Source organism: Aquarana catesbeiana, linkage group LG10, assembly GCF_042186555.1.
Source record: "Aquarana catesbeiana isolate 2022-GZ linkage group LG10, ASM4218655v1, whole genome shotgun sequence".
Classification (NCBI taxonomy): Eukaryota; Metazoa; Chordata; class Amphibia; order Anura; family Ranidae; genus Aquarana; species Aquarana catesbeiana.
The window spans coordinates 215,624,500-215,643,091 of NC_133333.1; positions in this window are offsets into that span (position 1 = coordinate 215,624,500).

Genomic DNA, 18,592 nt, shown 5'->3' on the forward strand with positions numbered 1-18,592 from the left:
CAGAACACCTGTGGCGTGTCCAGTGATCTCAGCAATGTACAGATTAAATATCTTGGTGTAATCTGGTATACCAATAGCCGGGGCAGAAATCAACAACTTTTTCAAAGTGATAAACGACTCATAAGCTACTTCTGTAAGCACATACGGTACAATTTTCAAACAATCGTATAATGGCTGCATCAAAGCGCTAGCATGTGGTATCCACTGTCTACAATATGACACGATACCTAAAAACATACGCAATTGTTTGAAATTCCGTGGGGGTAACATTCCCTTTATCACTTGAACCCTCTCCTCAGTGAGATGTCTTGTACCCTGTGATATACAATGTCCCAAAAAGATAACTTTTTCCTGACACACTTGTAACTTTTTCTTATTAACCTTGCAACCTTTTTCTGCCAAAAATCGCAACAAATTAAGGGTGGTGGCCAAACAAGTTTCTTTGTCAGGGCAGCATAACAATAAATCATCCACATATTGTAACAATACACAGGAATCTGGTGGTACCCATTCTCCCAACACCGTTTGCAATGCTTGCGAATACAAGGTAGGTGAATGCGCCATACCCTGAGGTAGGCGTGTCCAGGTTAGTTGCCGATTTTTTATTGAAAATGCGAACCAAAGTTGGCATTCTTCAGCAAGCGGGACGGAAAAGAAAGCATTCGCTAAATCTATAACCGTAAAGTACATACTGGTTGATGGTATTTGTGACAGTAATGTATGTGGATTGGGTACTAAAGGTGTCATCGGGGCTAGTATTTTGTTGACCGCTCTAAGGTCTTGGACCATTCTATACTTAACCGGACTACCGGCTACTGATTTCTTTTTAACCGGGTACAAGGGAGTGTTTGCCGGTGATTTTACCTCTTTTAGAACTCCACTTTTTAAGAAGGATTGGACCTGCATTTCTATGGCCGTCTCTTGGGGTGCACTAAGTGGATACTGCTTTTGTTGGGGAAGCACTGCTCCTGGAATCAGCTGTAGGGTAACCGGAGGTATGGGCAAAAGTCCAACATCAACTGGATGTTTTTCCCATAGTTCTCCTGGAAGGGACGACAAAATCTGATCTAAGTCTGAAGGAGGTGTGCCGGACAATTCCGATTCCTCCTCTAGGCATTGTATCAGGTTACACATCTCCATGTGTTCTTGATTATCCCCTATAGCTAAGGTGACAGTGCCATCTGGGTGATAGGTAATGTTAGCTCCTATTTTCTGCAAAATGTCAGCTCCTAACAAATTAGTGGGGGCTCCTCTGGATACCAGAAAGCGTGAAAGGAACATGTGGTTTCCTACTTTAACTTTCAGAGGTTTTGTAAGCGGGGCGTCGGCTAAAATGCCATCATATCCAGTTATTAGTAAAGTGTCAGGTGATTTTTGGCCAGGGAGTAGTTCAGAGTCAGAAAGTAACGAGCGTGAAGCTCCTGTATCGACTAAACAAGAGATTTTCTTATTACCAACCGTTATATTTGTCTTAAGCATTGTTGTTTTGGATTTTTCTAAAACCGGGGTGAGTCATGCTCGTGGACCATCTCCCTGCTGCCTGATATGACTATTTTTGTTGTCCCTGGGCTGGTTCCTTCTCTGATTAACTGGAGAATCAACACCTTCCTCTCCTTCATCTTTTCTTACAGTTGCGTCTGATGTGACCAATCTTGTTACAGTAGTGACAGGTAAGGGGTTTGCGAAAGGAACCTCTACCTTGCTCTTGGGGACCCCCGAGTGCGTTGATAGCATGAGATTTCCTCCCTTTGGTTTCTGCTAAGTCCGCCTCTATGCCTTGCGCTTTTTGTAACAACGTCCCTCTATCTCTAGTTGCCCTCCACTCTGGTGTGCAGGCTTTCAGTCTCTCACTTATCTGTGGAATTAATCCCTCCATAAATTGTCTATTGAAGGCTCGGATTGTGACTGGCAGGGCCAAGTCCAATCCCTCATCTGCCATCATACTTTCCATAGATAAGTAAAATTCCGATACAGTCTGTCCTGGCATTTGCTTCATGGGTGATATGGACCCCCTCTCCTGTTGTTTTGCCTGACAAAAAGCTTCTAATCTAGCAATAAAAGGGGCCCTTGAGTCTATATGTCTGACATGTCCTGTCTCTAAATTGCCATCCCCATCAACTTGTCCTGCAGGTCTGTGTGGACCTATTTCTGTCATAAACTGGTTAAACAGGGTCAGAGTCATTTTGTGTCTGCATAGATCCTCCCCATCCTGCCAAGTCGCTTCATGTGTATTCATTAACTGTGTCACAAATCTACAAAAAGCAGCTGGCTTTGCTACCGGGTCTGGGGCGCTCTGTATTAATGCCATAAGGGTGTCTGCCGACCATGGTGCCCAAGTCTTTATTTGCATTCTACGAGTGACAGTAGGCGGGGCATTTGGATGGGCTGCTTGTCCAAATTCTGGATTGTTTACCTGAACAATGCGTGTATCAGTGCGTACGGGAGCTACAGTTTCTGGATGAGGTTTTTGTGCCCCACAATGCACACATTCTACTGCCCATTCTGGGTTTTGTGCTCCACAATCCTGACAAACCCATCCTCTCCCCTCAAGTACCGGATATATCTTGTGTGGTTTGCGTTCTACGTCAGTGTATGGGGGTGGGATGGCTGAGCTGGGAGCCTCGACATTTTTTGTTCTTCTTACTTTTATATCCCAACCATCACAATCTGGATTATACTTCCACCCCCCTTCTTTCGCTCTATTTGAGACCTTAATTAAGCATTGAACCTGACGCATCCATTGCTTCTCTAACACCTCTCCTTGTCTGTCCCTTTTTATTTCACTCCATACATCCGGGTCTAAGCCCGCTGCTCCTTTCACCTTAAATTTACGAAGGACATCCTTTAAGTCCTGTGCTTCGGTTTTCCCATAAATGTTCTTAATTATCTGTGGCACTGTATAGTGCGCCACAATTCCCTGACGGGGTTTTGTGTTCCTCTGGCCCATTCTAACAGTCCTGCCTAGGTAGCGTGTGGGACACTTAGTGTACAATATAATGCGGCTACAACATATACAAGAATGAATAATTACTTTATATGCTAGCCCAATAGCAAACCAGCTAAGTTACACTAGTTCCTCGTTGCCTTCCTCCTAGGGTGCTAGAATTCTAGAAACCTCTCCGGAATGAGATTTCTGAAACCGAATTACTTTATATGCTAGCCCAATAATAAATAATTACTTTATATGCTAGCCCAATAACAAACCAGAATGCGGCTACAACATATACAAAAATGCGGCTACAACATATACAAGCATTCCTTTAAGTGGCCAGGTATCCGACTAGATCTCGGGACTTTGTTGAGACCTTATTCCCTCCCCGTATCTGGGAATCCCTCTCATACACTCTTATCCCTGCTTTATGGAGCAGACAGGGCTTATACTCTCAACCCGTCTATGGTTTATGAGTTAGATGTGAGGTTAAGCATAAGCGTCAGACCCCCAAGCTCACAAGCCCTCAGGTTCCCAATCGTGTGAGGTAAGGCGCATTCCGTTGCTTAGTTCGGCAATCCCCTTCTAACTCATACCATCCTTGACAAGGCTCATTCACTTTCTCAACAAGACAGACAAGACAAACACAGATAACAAAACAAACAAATAATTCCAGCAATATAAACTAAAATATGCAGTAATTCTAGACTCACCACTACAGAGGCTGGTGTTTTAAAACCAGGAGAACCGTAACTGACAGAACGGATAGGCACAAATCAGGGGAGCACAGAATATAAGAAAAATAAAGCTTTTTCTTACCTGCGCAGGTTTTTTGATCTGTGATTCCCGGAATGCCTATTCCTTTTTGTTCCGTCAGCCGCGTTCGTCCACCTCTTGTAGTATCATCGGTGAGTCCCTGTTCGGGCGCCAAAATGTTAGGTTCAACTTTTAAACAAGTTGCTTAAGTTTATATTGCTTTGCCAAATTATTGCTTCTATAAGAATAATGACACGGAGTCAGGTATGTCTGTATCACAGTTCTGAGCATCCCCAAAAGGACTGCTCCCTTTACTTCTTTTATAGGCAGTTCCAAAAGCAGTAATCTTATCGGCATTACCAAATGAGGTTAAGGTACAAAGAGTTTCTCATCAGTGAACATGTAATGATTATTCAGCAGTTCCAAATTCCATCTAGATACAGATTGATAGAACAATTGATACGTACATAGGTAAGAAAGGAGCACAAACAATTTAAATAGAACAATTGATACGTACACAGGTAAGAAAAAACAGAAACAATTAAAGTGGAACTCTAAGTCATTATTTCAACCCTATCACCGTGTGTATGCAAGACAAGTTTGAGCCAACATCTGTCGGAAAAAAAATCCATGGATTTTGTTGTCGGAATGTCCGATCGCATGTACGGGGCATAACAGTGTAAACTAGGAGTCTTTGGGTGTCCATAAGGCACAATTTTACTGAAATTGTCCTTGTCCTCAGCCGCACCCTAAATGGCTCGAGGCTGTTACAACCTCATCATACTTCCATTCTCCCCCCCCAGGGGACCTAGCATCTGGGGGGGTGGGTACCACTAACTAATCACGTGGAGGCGCCATACCTTAGATGGGCCCCACAAATTAGCAACAATGTCAATCACTGCCCCCCCCCCCAAAGACCCCCTGACCTGCAAAGCTGCTGTGACAAAATCCCCACCAGCATAAGTGCTCGCTGTTTTTTTTTTTTTTTTTTTTTTTTTTTTAACAAACACAAAAAACAAGACATATCACTCCCCAAACTTGACACCTTGTAAAAACCTTGACACAAGGGCGGGTGGGAGGGAAGTTTCTTATTTGCCTGAAAATCACAGAATGCCTACACTGCCTGTCTGCCTCAGACCCCCTGCAACAGTACCCCACACCTCTGGCCTGCTGCCTCCAATCAGCTAAGTCTACACCCACCCCTTGCCCGACTAACCTAGCTGACCCTTCAATGACCCAGTTCCTCCCCTAGTCATGTAGACCCTTCGGCCATTTTCTTCTCCTGGGTCTCACTATCTTTGCAGTGTTGACCCTTCTTTTTTAAGACCTCTGCAATTTGGCATGCTGTCAATCAACTTCTGGGCCACATCCTGACTGATGGCAGCCCATTCTTGCATATCCAATGCTTGGAATTTGTCAGAATATGTTGGGGGGGGGGCGTTTCACCCGCCTCAATGGATTAAGGTCTGGGAAGTTTCCTGGCCATGGACCCAAAGTTTTGATGTTTTATTTCCCCAAGCCACTTAGCCACTTATGGAAAAGGCATTGCTCCTCACCAAACTGTTCTTGGATGGTTGGGAGAAGCTGCTGTCAGAGGATTTTTTGTACCATTCTTTATTCATAGCTGTGTTCTTAGGCAAAATTGTGAGTGAGCCCACTCCCTTGGCTAAGAAGCAACCCCACACATAAATGGTTTGAGGATGTTTTACTGTTGGCATGACACATGACTGATGGTAGTGCTCACCTTTTCAAGGTTTTTTCCGGATGCCCCAAACAATCGGAAAGGGGATTCATCAGAGAAAACAACTTTACCCCAGTCTTCAGCAGTCCAATCCCTGTACCTTTTGCAGAATATCAGTCTGTCCCTAAGGTTTTTCCTTGAGAGAAGTGGCTTCTTTGCTGCCCTTCTTGACACCAGGCCATCCTCCAAAAGTTTTCTCCTCACTGTGCATGCAGATGCACTCCCACCTGCCTGCTGCCGCTCTGCACTGTTGGTGCCTTGATCCCGCAGCTGAATCAACTGTAGGAGACGATCCTGAAGCTTGCTAGACTTTCTTGGGTGCCTCGAAGCCTTCTTCACAGCAATTGAACCTCTCTCCTTGAAGTTCTTGATGATCCAATAAATGGTTGATTTAGGTGCAACCTTAGTAGCAACTATATACTGGCCTGTGAATCCCTTTTTGTGCAAAGCAAAGATGACTGCATGTGTTTTCTTGCAGGTAACCATGGTTAACAGATGATTTCAAGTACCACCCTCCTTTTAAAGTTTCCAATCTGTTATTTTAACTTAATCAGCATTACACAGTGATTTCCAACCTTGTCCTCGTCAACACTGACACCTGTGTTAATGCGCAAATCACTGACATGTCGTCAGCTAGTCCTTTTGTGGCAGGGCTGAAATGCAGTGGAAATGTTTTCTGGGGTTCATTTTCATGACAAAGAGGGACTTTGCAATTAATTGCAATTCATCTGATCACTCTTCATAACATTCTGGATTATATGCAAATTGCCATCATAAAAACTGAGGCAGCAGACATTGTGAAAATTAATATTTCTGTCATTCTCAAAACTTTTGGCCACGGCTGTATATAGTGTTGTACAGTGATGCTAACAGTCAAGAGAACCAGCAATGGCTGCATTGTCTGCCATGTGAACTGCATGTCGCTGATACACCTCTGCAGCCCATTGACCCCCACCCCCCCCAGTGACCACACAGTTCTGTTATGCTTAAACCAGTAACATTTCTATGTGATGTAATATTTAAGTACAAAGTAGTGCAGCAGGGGCTTTCTGAAATTTTACCCCACTGTGCTCAGTCTACCTGACCTCTCCACAACCCCAACCATGCACATGAGACAAAGACATTTTGCTGTTTCTTGTAGACCCGTCATAAAAAGCAATGAGTGAGCAGAAGGCAGGAAGGCGGCTTTCTCCTCCTCACTCAACAAGAGCAGTAGAACTGTATCACTCATGATGCTCCACACTACAATATATATATATATATATATATATATATATATATATATATATATATATATATATATATATAAAACCATCTGTTCAGTAGGAAAATAAAGCAAATGTGCTAGTGATTTTAATTGCAAAATAATAAATCGTGGAATGTGATTTCTATAACAAATTATCTGCTTTTCATGGTAAGATCTAGATAATGGAAATCATCTGTCATTATACAGGGAATATTATTAGACGTTGTATCAGTAGCAGTGAGCGACATGTGACAATGCAGATTACTGTGTACCCTGAGCAGTGGCTGCTACACGGTGTGTGGTGTGGAGGGCTCATATAATACGTCACTCCGCATTACCTGTGTGCAAACACATCTCATGAGAACCAGAATTACTAACATACAGATAACCAGACACACATCGCAATATAAACAGAGTGCTCATTCACTGTAAACTACATACCTCCTCCCCTATAAACACGGAGAGTTCCTCACTCATACAGGGCCAGTGGTATGGATGTTGGTGAGGTGGTATCAGACTGAATCCTCCATCAAACTCCACTCATCAGATGCAGATTAATGTTACCTTCCTGCCTCTACAGTCCAAAATGACACACCCAAGAGGCTCTGGGACTTTAAATCCTAGTACACACCACTAACTTTTTTTTATGTTCAACCCAACTCACAGCTCACAGCTCTGGTCAGAGCCGCTGTACTAACAATCCAATGTTAGTATAGCAATCTCCCCTGCTGTTCTATTGTGTTCTGACAGGGGGGTGGCCTCCTGCCAGAACACTCTGGTCAGCACTCTCAGCCATTGGCTGGCCGAAATGGTAAGAAAACCATTCCTGAGCTGCCCAGAGCAATCTACTGTATATACAGTTGTGCTCATAAGTTTACATACCCTGGCAGAATTTATACCCTGATCAAAAGTTTACATACCCCAGTTCTTAATACCGTGTATTGCCCCCTTTTACATCAATGACAGCTTGAAGTCTTTTGTGGTATTTGTGGATGAGGCTCTTTATTTTCTCAGATGGTAAAGCTGCCCGTTCCTCTTGGAAAAAAGCCTCCAGTTCCTGTAAATTCTTGGGCTGTCTTCCATGAACTGCACGTTTGAGATCTCCCCAGAGTGGCTCAATGATATTGAGGTCAGGAGACTGAGATGGCCACTCCAGAACCTTCACTTTATTCTGCTATAGCCAATGACAGGTTGACTTGGCCTTGTGTTTTAGATCATTGTCATGTTGAAATGTCCAAGTACGTCCCATGCGCAGCTTCCTGGCTAATGAATGCAAATGTTCCTCCAGTATTTTTTGATAACATACTGCATTCATCTTGCCATCAATTTTGAACAAATTTCCTGTGCCTTTGTAGCTCACACATCCCCAAAACATCAGCGATCCACCTCCATGTTTCACAGTAGGAATGGTGTACCTTTCATCATAGGTATTGCTGACTCCTCTCCAAATGTAGCATTTATGGTTGTGGCCAAAAAGCTCAATTTTGGTCTTATCACTCCAAATGACTTTGTGCCAGAAGGTTTGAGACTTGTCTCTGTGCTGTTTGGCCTATTGTAAGCTGTATACTTTGTGGCATTTGCGTAGTAATGGCTTTCTTCTGGCAATTCAACCATGCAGACCATCTTTCTTCAAGTGCCTCCTTATTGTGCATCTTGAAACAGACACACCACATGTTTTCAAAGAGTCCTGTATTTCACCTGAAGTTATTTGTGGGTTTTTCTTTGCATCCTGAATAATTTTCCTGGCAGTTGTGGCTGAAATTTTAGTTGGTCTACCTGACCGTGGTTTGGTTTCAACAGAACCCCTAATTTTCCACTTCTTGATTAGAGTTTGAACACTGCTGATTGGCATTCTCAATTCCTTCTTTTTATATCCCTTTCCTGTTTTATACAGTTCAACTACCTTTTCCAAATAAAAACCAAAACGTGTAGCGCTAAGTAAATAATGCACCTTCAATAAACAAATAATGAGGTGAATATCCAGCGCTCTAAACACAAAAAATTGTCAGAAAAGAAAACAAATAAAGGTCCATCAATAGATTGAAAGATAAAGTCCATACACATAGGGACTCTAATGATCACCACCTGTGAAGAATGTGTAAAATGCCATCACCAACATATAGCTTTATGAAAAATGTTCAGAGGATAATGCACAGCTGGTTCTATAATAGTCCAACATATATATGTGTTGAATGATATATGGATGTGTTGAATGATATATGGATGGACCAACTCTATGCATCACACCGCAGTGTCTTCAAGAGAATGTGCAATTCCCGCAGCCAGTGAAGGTGGAGGCTTACCGGAGGGTTTGAACCCAAGACAGTATATACTGTAAGGGTCAAACCGGCTTGTATTGCTCACTGGCAATAGGGGGAAGACCTTGACAACCTGGAGATGAAGGGATCCCAGGGGGCTTCATAGACGTGTCTTCTCCAAATATAATGATGAATCTCCCAACATATGGCGGGAGGAGACTTAGAAGAGCCGCCAGAACCGCTTTCCCCGGGATGACACTTCCACAGAAACCACTTGTAGAGCTCCGTTCCCTCCTCCTCCTTTACACGCCCCCGAACCTCCCAGACACCGGCTCTGCGCGCTCCCGAACACGCTGCGCGCACCCGACAAAGTTTCCGGGCTGCTAGTGCACAACTACCTTTTCCCACAGATCCTTTGACAATTCTTTTGCTTTCCCCGTGACTCAGAATCCAGAAACATCAGTGCAGCACTGGATGAAAGATGCAAGGGTCTTTCAGGAGTCCAGAAACTTATTGACCTTTTTATACACACACACTATTTACAAGCAAACAAATCACAGGTGAGGATGGTTACCTTTAATAGCCATTCAAACCCCTTTGTGTCAACTTGTGTGCATGTTATCAGACCAAAATCACCAGGGTATGTAAACATTTGATCAGGGTCATTTGTGTAGTTTCTGTTGTCATTATGATTTAAAAAGAGTAAACACAGTCGATTGATAATGGCTTCAGCCAACCACTAACCATAAGTGAAAGAAATGTTTTTGTGTTATCATTCATATTCTCTGAAAAATGGCCAATAAATAATAAATTCTGCCAGGGTATGTAAACTTATCAGCACAACTGTATATACATACAATATGACCAATTGTACCAGCATCAGAAATGCTGCACACCAAGATGAAGAAGAATATTCTTCTGTTATTAAAACAGCCTTTGGGAACAAGTTCCATTCCGACATGTTTTGTGCTAGGCAGAGGGCTTTAATTGAGAAGGTGCTGGGTCTAGCATGAAACATGCAAGAATAGAACTCGTCCCTACTGGTTATTTTAGTAAAGGAAGCATCTTGGTGTGTGACATTCCTGTTGCTGGTATAATGGATTGCTTCAGCAGACACAAGCTGAGCCAGCACCTGAGATGTGTGGAGCGTGGGGCCTGATCTCGTCTGGAGCAGCATGTGAAATCTTTGACAGAAATAAGACCAATTTAGCAAAGTACCTCACTTAAAAGACACGATTTTAGAGGACTATTAAGTACAAACAACATACTGTTTAAAACCATAAAAAATGTTTTCAGCTAAAACAAATTATCACATAAAATAAGAATGATCAAAATGAGCCTAATAAAACAACTATTTGCATCTACAGTATATAAGGTCTAAACAGGCTAATATGCTTAAACAGTGTTTGCAAAAAGAAATATAGCTATGGAACAACAGAAGCATAAACCAAAAGAAAGAGTTATAAACCAAGGATCTCTGATCCGGTGACTGTGATCCCTCCACCACACATGGATGGCCTCTCATCTCAATGATTCGACCTGAAACAGGTCACATAGCAGAAATCACAGGTAATCCTAACAGTGGAATCCGCGGGTCCAGCGCTCATCCAAGTCAGTGAGTAATAAGTACCAGATATGCAACGAGATAATGACACAATCTAGTGCTCTCTGTATATAAAATTTATTGCATTTTAAAAAGAAAGATATTGCACTTACATGCAGCCGCACTCAGATCCGAGTGCTGGCGAAAAAGCGTGTGATATTATCAAAGAAGATGACCGCGGGTGATGTCATGCGTGACTCCTGACCCCCGTACGCGTTATGTCCAAAGGCGGGACTTCCTCAGCATGGGGCTGAGGAAGTCCTGCCTTTGGACGTAACGTGTACGGGGGGGTCAGGAGTCACGCATGATGTCCTTTTGAAGAAAAGATAAGACTTTGTGTCTTTAGCTAGCCACTTTCATTGGTGCACTTAAACTCCTGAATAGCAGGGCCAAAAAACACAACTGGCCCGGATTATCAAGTGAGGAGGGCAGGATCTTTCTCAGCAAGGTGAATAGACAATGGTGTCTGTATACAGTGTCCCTTGGAATGGATGGCCTTATCCTTTAGCCCTGTGGCACTACAAGTGTCAGCAAGATGACTAACAGAAATTATATCTGTATACAGTGTCCATTTAACTTCTTCTGTGGTGCAGTGTCCCTGTTTCCTGCAAATGGGCAAAACCCGATACTTCGGTCAAGGCTCAAATGAACCTCCAGGAACAGGCAGGCTCTCCTGGCGACCCGACTGGTCACTGTATACAGTGTCCCTGGGAATCGATGGCCTTATCCTTTAGCCCCGTGGCACTACAAGTGTCAGAAGGATGACTAACAGAAATGATATCTGTATACAGTGTCCATTTAACTTCTTCTGTGGTGCAGTGTCCCAGTTTCCTGCAAATGGGCAAAACCCAATACTTCAGTCAAGGCTCAAACGAACCTCCTGGAACAGGCAGGCTCTCCTGGCGACCCGACTGGTCACCTCATACTGGAACGCTTCACCGTCGGTGCAGGTGCGCCTGGATGTGCACCTGGGATCTCCCTCTCTCAGGCTGGATGTTCGACTGGTGGCAGAGGCCTATATCACGTGGTGAAATCACCTAGGAGGCAGTACCTCTCCCTTAGGTCTGATCTCTTCCTTCACTTCATGCTGTCTGAAAAGCCCTCAGCAAAGCAAGATAGAGTCTTTAGTTTCTCTTCTCCAGAGCATGCTGGCTCTTGTAGTTCCATACAGTTCAATCTGAATGTGAAACTTGAGTCCTGGAACTACAATTCCCTTTACACTTTGCTCCCTGGTGGTAATCACTCTGCTGACAGGATGTGATGACACAGAGTCTTAGAGCTGCCCCTAGAGGGAAACAGTCTCACTGCAACAATGTTGCAGTGTCTTCTGATACTGCAGGTAAGATAGCCAGCTCCCTGCTACAAACGTAATGCACATACTTTGTAACACCACAACCCCATACGTCTATATTATTCTATACCAGTGACATCGCTTTTCAAATGTGCAGTTTGGCAGACTCCCTCCCCTACCCCGCCTCCTGGCTGCCCTTGTCCTATAATAAAAAAATTCACCACACTGTTACCCCTATCCTGATTGCTCTTCTTCCTAAAAGCATAGATAAAACTATTTCCACCACTTCAGCATGCAAAACAGTCACTCCCACTGTAAGCCCGTTTTCAACAGTTTGCTGGTAAGCAGCAGTTCAGTGTAAAATGATGATTCAAGTGACAGTTTGATAAATCAATTAACCACTAGTCGACCAGCGCACGACGATGTACATCAGCACAATGGCACGGCTGGGCAAATGGGCGTACAGGTACGTCCTCTTTAAATCGCGGCACTGTGGGCGTGCACCATGTGCTCCCTGACCGTGCCAGCAGGTCCCGCGGACTCGATGTCCGTCGGGGGCCCGCGATCGTGTCACGGAGCGGAAGAATGGGGAGATGCCTTTGTAAACAAGGCATTTACCCGTTCTACCTAGTGACATGACAGGGATCTACTACTCCCTGTCATCGGGAGCAGTGATTGCTGTCATGTCAGTGGAAGCCCATCCCCCCCCCCCCAGTTAGAATCACTCCCTAGGACACAATTAAGTTAACTTAATGTCGCAGTCATGATAAAAATCACAGATCGCCGCCATTACTAATAAAAAAAAATGAATAATAAAAATGCTATAAATCTATCACATTTTTTGTAGACGCTATAACTTTTGCGCAAACCAATCAGTATACGCTTATTGTGATTTTTTTACCAAAGATATGTAGAAGAATACATATCGGCCGAAACTGAGAAAAAAAAATTGTTTTTTATATATTTTTTGGGTATATTCATTATAGCAAAAAATTTTTAAAAAATGCTTTTTTTTTTCAAAATTAACGCTCTTTTTTTGATTATAGCGCAAAAAATAAAAACTGCAGAGGTGATCAAATACCACCAAAAGAAAGCTCTATTTGTGGGAAAAAAGGACGTCAATTTTGTTTGGATGCAGTGTCGCACGACCGCGCAATTGTTAGTTAAAACAACGCAGTGCCGTATCGCAAAAAGTGCTCTGGTCAGGAAGGGAGTAAATCCTTCCGGGGCTGAAGTGCTTAAGCAATTCAGGATAGCATTATAACTTATTGGTCCCTGCAGGATATCCTTTATAGAACAGAATTCAATTCAAAAAGAGAACAAATATTTGAGATTTTACTAATAAAGTCAGATACTGTTGTATGGTACTGTTTACAATATAAAAATTAAAGTGGTAAAGAAAAACCTTACCTGACTGACATTTAGTTTGCTCTAACAATAAGCGATTGTCATTTTAGCCCTTAAAATCCTGTTTTCACCTTCATTTATCATATCCCCCAACTTAGTGCTGCTAATTTCCTGCAGGCTTAACCACTTTCTGTTTATATGCACTCACTCCAGCGCCGGCTGCACATCATTGCTGTGGATTGGCAAAGGACCACATACAACGTGTGCCAGCATGGCCGCTTGTAGTCTGCACAAGGGGAAATAACTGGTAATCACATAGGAGAGAAATTGAGAGACAGTTGTCACCCCAAGAAAGAAAAGGCTTTTACATGGACCATCATATGATAGGCTCACCCAGCAGGGACCGGCCGGAGTTAACTAAATAGGGACATGAAAATTTTCCAATGATCAGTGGCTGCAGCCAATTAGCTGTAGCCACCGACCAGTGTATTCTGACAGGGGTGATTGTACCTGTCTGAATACAGTGTTCTGTTTGGGGGATTCCTCCATTCACCTCATTGTGTACATTTTTTTTTTTTTTTTTTCGGTGTTTGCCCTCATAGTTGTACCGGTAATGGAAATTTATATAATAATTGATGAGTTTAATCTGCCACTAGTAGTACAACTATGAGTGCAAAAAGTGATTTCTGGTGCATACACAAAACATGTGCTTAGCCCCAATCCATGCACTTCAGACCAGCCCCAAACTCTGTACCTTAAGGAATACAAGGTACTGCTGTAGGCATGTCAAATGCCTTCTTCCACACAGCATGCCAATGTCCTCAGGTGGTGAGCTTTCAAAGAGGTGGTTGGGCCACCTCACAGCCTAGTGAGCTGTCAGTTACAGCCAATGGCAATGAGTGTGAGGTTTTTGCTGACGCCTGGCAGACTTTAAAGTGATATTAAAGGCTAAAGTTTTTCTTTTTAATTGAAATTAAAAAAGGGTTACACTTACCTGCTCTGTGCAATGGTATTGCACAGAGTGGTTCGTTACCACTTCTTCGGTGGTCCCTCACCAGTGCTGTCCGCCCCTTCTTCCTGCGGGTGCCCCCAGAGCAAGCTGTGTACTATGAGGGCACATGGGCGCGCGTGCTCCGGAGCTGCCCTGCGTGCATCCATAACCACACAGTGCCGGTAATCCCCTCCCCCGCTCCCTTCTTACAGAAGTTTTACTGACAGCCTTTGGCTTTCCCTGCTGTTTGTCTCCCCTGTGAGACCAGGAAGTCAGTGGAGCAGTGCTGTAGGTGGAACAGCGCTGGATCAGCAAGAGGAGGCAGGTAAGTGTTTAGGGATTGGGGGGGGGGGGGGGTAGAAGAGCTAGGGGGACCTTTTTTATCTTAAGGCAGGAAATATATTATCTTGTTATACAGGGAGGCTGGGCGGTCATTCGCCTTGTTCCCAGGGCTCAGTTCTGTAAACTCAGTACTAAGAATAATTATTATTACAGATACGGTACTTATATAGCCCTGTCAATTTATGCAGAGCTTTACACATATATTGTACATTCACATCAGTCCCTGCCCTCAAAGAGCTTACAAGAGGTCCCCAGCTCACATTCAATAATAAAGCAAGTTTGCAAAAAGTTCAGAGTGACAAGAAAACCTGTATAGGGGAAAACTTAGAAAAGAAAAGAGTACAATAGTAGCCAAGGGGCAATACTTTTCTTGCGGCACATTGGCCCCACAGGTTTAAGAGGAAGTGCACCCCTTGGATCAGCAACCAATGACATCATCCCCAATACTATAATGGCCTGTTCTGGTACTGGCTGCGGATGGGGCTTTGTGGGACGCTCATACAGCTGCTGTGTTGGTGCAGATGTTTCATAGATGAGCTCTGAATCCAGCAGACATATTCCAGGCCCAGTGCATCTTTTAAATGAGTGTGTGGGGGGAGAGCCAGGCCTGGCGGTTTATTCTTGCCAGCTGCTATTGTATATAAGAAGCAGAGCCTGTTAGCGGCCCAGGTCGATGCTGCTCACTGTATATTTTCATGGCTTTTGTTTTGCTTATTTAACAGAAGTGGGGAAAAAATGACTTGTAGATTTACTGCCTAATTGACGGTGAGAGAGACTGGGGCCTTCTGTTCATTCACAAATCGCAGGCGTAGCGGCAAGGCGGATCTCCGCAGGCTGGTGTAACAACGTCCACTAATCCGCCAAATCTGTCTGACACCAGATACATGTACACAATGCACTGGAAGGAGGAGTGACTGTGCACATCATGATGGAAATCACCTACAGTGCATTGGAAGGAAAGGATGATTTATGGCTGTAGAAAAGAACAATTTGTATCCAGATGTGGAAACTGTTTTCTCAACTGTTCCTCTGTTCCCTCTATACCAAAATGAAACAAATGTACTGTAAACACTTGTTTGTAGCAAACCAGTTCTATGTATCAATGTGTGTATTCTGCAATGGTGGGATGGCAATGTCCATCCGGTTCTGAGATTTACACTGCTCTGGCGAACTGCTGCAGTTTAACTTTCATTTACAGGTTGTTTCCTTACCCCCAACCTGTGACTGGATAGTGAGAGGATGAACGTTTAGATGAATGAGTGGCCTTAACATAGTACGCGTTGATAGGTGTGCGCTAACGCAGTACAACAGTGTAAACCCAGCCAAAATGACAACATGTCTTGTGCAGCAATTCTATACATTGTGTTCATTTTTAGGAAAATTTAGTTTTCCTGTAACGACTGCTTATCTTATTCCCTCCTGGTGCACCAATGGAAGCGCCGTCTGTCTATAAATAGAACCCTTGAACTGCGCCTTAGATCCTGTTGCAGTTTCAGAGCCACATCTGCTGACTTGCTTCCTCCATTGAGAGTTTTTTGGCCTCCATATCAAAGGCAGAAGGAACAATGAGCCCAAACCTCGCTCAGAATCTGCATCTTCCCCCTAAATGTCTACGTTTAACCCATTCCTTTCAATACCATAGAATAAGAACCAATACCGTATCAATGCTTTGATGAGGGGAAAGCTTTGTATGTAAAATCATGCAGGTGTGAAGTATCATCACCATGCCAGATCAGATGAGTTACTGAACAGTGATGCCCCGTACACACGGTCGGATTTTCCGACGGAAAATGTGTGATAGGACCTTGTTGTCGGAAATTCCGACCGTGTGTGGGCTCCATTACACATTTTCCATCGGATTTTCCGACACACAAAGTTTGAGAGCAGGCTATAAAATTTTCCGACAACAAAATCTGTTGTCGGAATTTCCGATCGTGTGTACACAAATCCGATGCACAAAGTGCCACGCATGCTCAGAATAAATAAAGAGATGAAAGCTATTGGCTACTGCCCTGTTTATAGTCCCGACATACGTGTTTTACGTCACCGCGTTCAGAATGATCGGATTTTCCGACAACTTTGTGTGACCGTGTGTATGCAAGACAAGTTTGAGCCAACATCCGTCGGAAAAAATCCTAGGATTTTGTTGTCGGAATGTCCGATCAATGTCCGACAGTGTGTACAGGGCATTAGAAGAACAATTTGCAAATCTGTTTGGACAACCACTCAGAACCTCTCAGGGCCCATGTATACTTCTGTGCCTTGGTAGTGCAAGCGTTATAGCAGCAACTGCAAAAGGCGGATACCAGGTGTAATGAAAATAAATTCATGTGATGATGTATTAATAAATACAGAACTGAAATAATTTGTGTTGTGTGGCGAGGTGTACTCTGAAATTTGGTTCTCATACCTATAATACTGGATTTCCACCATGGTTGCCTTACAACCTACAGTGCCCAGAACAGCCCCTTGTCCTTCCTGCCGGGTCACCTCTGCTACACTCAAAACTTTCTCCTCATGTGGCCAAGAATAAGCTTATTAGAGGCTGACCATCTCTGGTACTTATTCAAGGAAAAGACCCCTTTTTAGCCTATAGGCAAAGGCATATATTGGTTAATTCTGACTTGTATACCCACGTAGATGTAGCTAGATAGCAAGGGTTGGAGGGAATAAGTTGACTGGCAATGCCCACCTGTCTGGGTTCTGGCTGAGAGAAGTCAATCCTGACCAGATGCTGAGCATGTAGGCGACTGTCATACTTTGTCACCTATAGTTACCTGGACAAAGTAAAGGCTACAATAATGATCTATGGGTATCCATAAAAATAATTGCGCTAATGTCGTTCTGCATAGATAGCTGCTAGCGCCACAACCTGACAGGATATTGTGTATCAACCATTTCTACAAATCAAGTGCTGCGCTAAATGTGAAATAACTTTGACTCTTATAAATAAATATATCAAACAGGGGTATAAATATGTGCAAAAAAAAAAAACTAATTATATAACAACATATGACATAATAAAGTGCAATGTGCAAAAATCAAAAAGCGTGCAATAAAGTCCACATATGTAGCTGTAAATAAAAAACAGCAAATGTGCAAAATAACAAATTATATAACAACATAGGATATAATAAAAAATGCAAATAAATATGTGCAAAAATCAAAAAGCATGCAATAAAGTCCACATATGTAGCTGTAAATAAAAAACAGCAAATGTGCAAAAAAAGCAAGTGTGCAAAAAATTTAATCCACATATGTAGCTGTAAATATGATACAACAAATCCGCAAAAACAAGGAAGTCCAGGTCTGGAGAGCTAGAGATAGTCCATTCCCTTTGGAGTCATAAAGAACCACCAATGTCCATTAAAGGAGTCACACGTGCATCCACCACCCAGGAGAGGGAATAAATACTCTTACCAGAGAAATTGGACCCAGATGCCAGCAGCACTGGGTCAAACAGGCATAGAAATTGAATTTTTCCAGGATGATGGTCACAGAAATAATCCTTAAGGATCAGACACCATATCTCTCCAAAAAAACGGCCCTTATACTCATAAAAGACAAAAGACCTCTACATAGTGTAAAACCGTCTCATATGAAGTTTATTTAGAAGGTAAAAACACTTACATCAACTCTAAAGTAACTGGCATATCATCACAACATCTCCAAAGGTAATCACCAAGACATTCAACGACGCAATGGCAATGGAAAGACTCAATCAAACTCACGCATTTCATTCAATAGAACATCGGGGTCTATGACTGAGGAATAGATTTAGAATAGTCTTTCTCAACCTTTTTATCCTGGAGTAACCCATGAACTAGCGTTAGGGTTTCAGGGAACCCCTGACAAAAATGATTATATCTACAGCTCACAATACATTAGCCAAATCACAGTGGTAGTCAATGATAGTAGGGGCCTTTTGAACTGGTGGTCGATAGAAAGAATGCATGTTACAACGGTGGTTAGTGTAGTGCTCCTATACATTTGCGTCATACGCCTTATGTTTTGTATTCATAGGGAAGAATGACCCCATACAGGCAACTAACATGATCATTAATTTTGGTGGTAACTTACATGAGAAA